Source organism: Hemiscyllium ocellatum (assembly GCF_020745735.1).
Source record: "Hemiscyllium ocellatum isolate sHemOce1 chromosome 27 unlocalized genomic scaffold, sHemOce1.pat.X.cur. SUPER_27_unloc_9, whole genome shotgun sequence".
In the NCBI taxonomy this organism is placed as follows: domain Eukaryota; kingdom Metazoa; phylum Chordata; class Chondrichthyes; order Orectolobiformes; family Hemiscylliidae; genus Hemiscyllium; species Hemiscyllium ocellatum.
The window spans coordinates 652,904-658,493 of NW_026867518.1; the positions used below are offsets into that span (position 1 = coordinate 652,904).

The window sequence follows — 5,590 nt, forward strand, 5'->3', positions numbered from 1 at the left end:
ATTCCACACCTCACCCTATTCCCTGGCCAACATCTCTGTCTCAGGTTTGCTGTATTGTCCCAGCGAAGCTCAGCACCAGCAGAAGGAAGAGCAGTGGATATTCCACTTGGGGACCACACATCCCTCCTGTCCCAATATCGAATTCAATAATTCTAGGGCCTGAACTCCATAGTATCCTCGTCCCTACCATACACACCAAAGCCTTGTTATCACATCGTTTGTCATTCCACACTCCTTAGCCACGAACAGTCTCCATTAATAGTTATTCACCCTCCCACGCAGATCGTTATCAACTCCTTTTTCTGTCCAACAGTTCTTCGCTTTGGGCTCTGTCCTGATCTCCGCCTTCTTCCCACAATATCTCCTGCATATAAACCGACATTTTCCCAATCACCATCAGTTCTGTGGAAGGGTCACATGCAACTCCTGTTTTTTTGTTTCTGATATACAGCACCCGCAATTCTTTCAGATTTTTGTTGAGAGTTGGAAATTGTTTTGAGAGACAGAAAGAGATGGGGAAGAAACAGAACAGACATGAACTGTTGATCTCCGTTGTTACTCATAACGTAAAATCATTGTAGTGCGATCACTTCCCTTAAGTATGAATAGAGGAAACCACTGGCACGTGAGCTTGTGGCGCCACGGAGCGCGTCTGACTCCCGATCCAACGGTTGCGTGTTCAAATCACGTCAGGCTCACGAGACGTCAGCTTCTTACATTTCAAATTAAGAAAGGATTCCGTCTACTCAGTATATCTGTTGAGCCAAATTTTCTGTGTGGAAATTTAGGATCACACATGAAGCTTTGCTCAAGCTTACCTGTGTAGGTTTTCTTCCCGATAAAGGCGCGCAAGAGAGTCCCGGAGATGTGACTTGACTCTCCAGTCTCCCCAATGTTATAGAGATCGCATCGGGAGCAATGGATACTAAAAAATTAGTTTGATGGATGTACCGGTGAAAGTCTTCTTACTGCCACAGCCCGCGTTCGATTCCCGGGCAGAGAGGCAATTTTCAGCAGAGCTACAAGAACGAATCTATGTCTCTCTGGTGGTCAGGATTTGGCACTTTCACCACTGCGGCCCAGGTTCGATTCCTGGTCAATGAAGCAGTTTTCAGCAGGTCTACGGGCTATCCGTTCTTCTTAAATGCGCTGTAGAGTTGTTTATTGAACTTCGTCAAAGCCTCAAAAGAGTCTCAGCGAACACAACTCCCCGGCCAGGGCTCCAGCCACCACCCTGTCCGTTAACAGACAAACGTGCTGACCCATTGCGCCACCAGAACAGGCAGTGGGTTGTAGATTCCCACCAGTCCCAATGTGAGTGAAATATCTTGCCCCCCTCCACTGACTTGAATCTTAAAGAAGAAGCCGGGGAGCAAGCTCCCTTTCTTTTCGACGACATTTCTCATTTTGTCGTCGGCAGGGGTCACACCTGCGTGGGGAAACCGCAATGGATTTCAAGTTCATCGCATAAACCACTCCGCCCACGAATACAGAACCACACTGGCAGCTTCACTTCCCAGATCTGTCTGCCTGTGGAGCTGAGAAAGAGTGAATCATCGCAGAGTTTGTTTGAATCCATTCACTTCACAGTGATTCGAAAGGGGTAAATATCTGCACACTACGAGTCTAGCTGTTTCATCCCAAAATATGAAATGAACTTTCAGTTAAAAACAAATCTAGAAACTGGAGGAGGAACGGAGAAGGTCAGGCAACATTTTTGGAACGAGAATCAGACACACTATTTCCGAATTCCGTTTTCTCCGACAGGTGCTGTCAAACCTGCCGAGTTTCTCTTTTTTGTCTCGGGTTCTCAGCATCCGCAGTCCCTAACGTCAGACATTAATTCAATTGAGAAACCCCTTTGTGGGGAACGTTTCCGTTTGGGGAACATTTTCCTGACCCCATGAAAAGCACAGAGCTTCGAAGCCAAGGAAGAGCAGCCGAAAAAGCGTCCCTGGGTGGGTTCAAATCAACAACCTTTCGGTTAACAGCCGAACGCGCTGACCAATTGCGCCACAGAGACAGGTTTTGGCAGGGGCTGCGTAATCGCTTAGGGGAGGCTGTTAGTGAATTCATAATTCAGCCTGCCCCGACTAGAATTACAATTGTCGTCTATCAGTTTTACTTTTCCTGAATAAAGCATGGAACATTCATTGTGGAGACACCGGGGACAGTCTGATCCCACCCTCTGCAGACACATCCATGTCACGATGAACTAGCTTTCTTACTCCGGGACCGTCGCCCTTCGAGCCTTTCAGTGTTTTGCCTGTTCCCGAGTTCCCTCATTGGCTCGGAGGCGAGAAGGGGTTTGAATTCCTGATGTGCACGAACGACAATTCGTTCAATGCCTCAGATCAGTTCATGTCCCGAGAACATCAGAGTCAATCTCCCAGCCTCTTCAACAAGGGGACGGTGTCTGGACTGTCTCTGCTCAGTCGGACGGTTCATCTTTCATTCTCATCTAAATCCGCTTCCCAAAGAGTTTCCAAAGGTTCACAAAGCTGGAGACTGGGATTTCTGTTTTGTTTCATGAACATTTTTCCATTTTCTAACTGACAATATTTTGCCAAAATCTCTTCCCAAGTGTCCGCCATACTTCATTTCCAGGGATGAAGAATTTCCATTGTGGGGAGACATTCCCAAGGTTGGGAAAGTTTGCTTTGGAGCAAAGAAGGTTAACTGGAGATTTCCTGGGGCTGTTGGTAATGGTGGGAGAAGATGCGGTGGGAATGGGCAGATTAATGATCAGAAGAACCAATTGCCACTGACCAGAGTCAGTTACCAGAGGACAGGAATTGAAGTTCTTGAATGAAAAGCAGCACTTGTGCCTAATAAACACAGAGAAGACTGCAGAAAGCCAACAGGTCGTGCATCATCTGTGGAAAGGTAAACAGAGCTGACGTTTTGAGTCTGGTACCTTGTTTGTTCCGAACTCGAGTTTCCTACATGGCAATCAATTCCCAGACATGAGAAAACGGGACTTTGTTGAGACGGGTTTTGTGAAGTTTGAGCGATAATGCAAACAACAGGAAGTCATTTAAAACCGCCAGCGAAGGAAGCATCGCCAGCAGGTTCCCACCCTGGGCGGGGGAGCCCCAAAGGATCTCTACGCCAGCACCTTAAGTATTCGGCCACAACTACACGCCCAAAGTTATGATCTAAAATTTCTCATGGAATTGCTCTAACAGGAAAGGTGTGTACTGGACTTGTCCTGTCCGCGCCATAGCCCCAACGTATCCTGTTCCCCTGGATTTGATCAGGACAGAGGAGGCTGATGGGAGATCGAATTGAACTACACACATTGATGAGGGACAGAGCGGGTGGGAAGGATCCATTTCCATGCGTAGAGAGATGAATAATCAGGGCCGAAAATAAGGAGCCACTTCAAGAAATTTGAGGTTCATTCAGCAAAGCTAATGTAGAACTGTTCACAGAAAATGGTGATGAAAGTCTCTCGAGGTATTTTGATGAGAAGTGTTCGTGATGCTAATGCAATCGAAAGGATGAAGGAAGATTGGTAAATGTATTTGGTGACAGTTCTGTTGATGCCCTGTGAGCGAAACCTGGATCTGAAGGAATAAAAGGGACATTAACAATATCAATCTGAAATTGGATACGTGACAAGAAACAGAGCCATTATCAACAGTTGGCTTTTGAACTGGAGAAGGTTTCTCGTGAAATTAACTTGAGGCTTGAGGTATGCAAGGTCAAGATAATTTAGGTAAAACACGGAAACGCCATCCTCATTAGCAGACAGTGAAAGGATTGCAAGACGCAAATTAAGCATTTTCGACAAGTGGTACAGGGGACTGGGAAGTAAAAGTATTATAAACTGTGAACAACAAAGTTCTGGAGTACAACACTTACATTCAAAGACCGAAAACATCCAGATCCTGATTAATCAGATTGCATTGTGCTGCTTTTCTGCAAAACATCCACTTGCAATATCCGACAAAAGAGTGACAAAACCCAACCCTGTCAGCCCAGGATAGAAAATCCGAAGGGATGAAGGTTTGCTTATTTTCTGAAGATTCACAAAGCTAAGACTGGGTTTTGGTGATTGTTTCCTTTCCACTCCCAGGAGCCACAGTGGTTGAGGCGTTGAGTTGGGGAAAGTAAAATGTGCCCGTCAGCAGCGTGTGAGGCTATTTCAGCTTCCGCTGTGACTTGACTCCGATATTCTGAGGAACATTTATTGACGCGAGACAGTGAAAAGATTCTCATTCCCGCAGATCGGGAATTCAAACCGTATGCCGGCTCCAGGACAATGAGAAAGATTAATTGGGGTGTGTGAAGAAGCTGTGAGCTGCATTTCAAACAAGTAGGTGGAGACAGATGCGTCATCCATTGCGCCCTGGCCCTGTGCGTTTCTAACGTCACCATGCTGCAGAGTTCTGACGGTAACACGGACATGTGCAGCAATGGGAACAGTCACAAGGTCAACAACCAAAGATAACCAGCGTCACTGCTTCCCTTCCACAGTCCCAACTTTGTGTAGCGGGGGTGGCGGCATGTAACACCAAAGGATCTCTACGCCAGCATTTTAAATGGTCGGTCTCAACTACACGCCCAAAGTTGTGTTCAAAAATTTCTCATGGAATTGTTCTCACAGGATAGGTGAGTACTGGGCTTGTCCTGTCCGCGCCATAGCCCCAACGTATCCTGTTCCCCTGGATTTGATCAGGATAGTGGAGGCTGATGGGAGATCGAATTGAACTACACACATTGATGAAGGGATAGAGCGGGTGGGAAAGATCCATTTCCATGCGTAGAGAGATGAATAATCAGGGCCGAAAATAAGGAGCCACTTCAAGAAATTTGGGATTCATTCAGCAAAGCGTATGTAGAACTGTTCACAGAAAATTGTGATGAAAGTTGGGGCAGAGGGTTGGAGAAAGTAAAATGTGCTGGTGAGCAGCGTGGGGGCTATTTCAGCTACCTCTCATCTGACAACGCTGTGACTTGACTCCGATGTTCTCCGAGATAATTATTGACGCGAGACAGTGAGAAGATTCTCATTCCCGCAGATCGGGAATTCAAACAGCATGTCGGCTTCAGGACAATGGGAAAGATTAATTGCGGTGTGTGAAGAAGCTGTGAGCTGCATTTCAAACAGGTAGGTGGAGACAGATGCGTCATTCATAGCGCCCCGGCCCTGTGCATACCTAACGTCACCATGCTGCAGAGTTCTGACGTTAACACGGACATGCGCAGCAATGGGAACAGTCACAAGGTCAACAACCAAAGATAATCAGCGTCACTGATTCCCTTCCACAGTCCCAACTTTGTGAAGCAGTACCTTTCACTGACAAAGGAAACACCCTTTTCCTCTGGTGCCTGCTTCATTTCGATCACGATTTCCAGCCCCTCACTGTTCTAGTGTCATTTCCAAACACTTGGCACATAGCCTCAAAAGAAGCTCAGCGGATATCTGCTTGTTCCACCCGAACAGGCAGTGGGTTGCAGATTCCCACCACTCCCAATGTGAGTGAAATATTTATCCCCCCTCCACTGACTTGAATCTTAAAGAAGAAGCCGGGGAGCAAGCTCCCTTTCTTTTCGGCGACATTTCTCATTTTGTAGTCGGCGG

The 5,590-nt window shown here is 46.7% G+C and overlaps 1 non-coding gene across 1 annotated transcript; it reads right to left on the bottom strand.

Moving 5' to 3' along the window:
* Positions 1–1,949: 1,949 nt before the first annotated feature.
* trnan-guu (transfer RNA asparagine (anticodon GUU)) lies at positions 1,950–2,023 on the bottom strand. The gene has a single exon. It is a non-coding gene; the product is annotated as a tRNA-Asn (tRNA).
* Between the last annotated feature and the right edge of the window lie 3,567 nt (positions 2,024–5,590).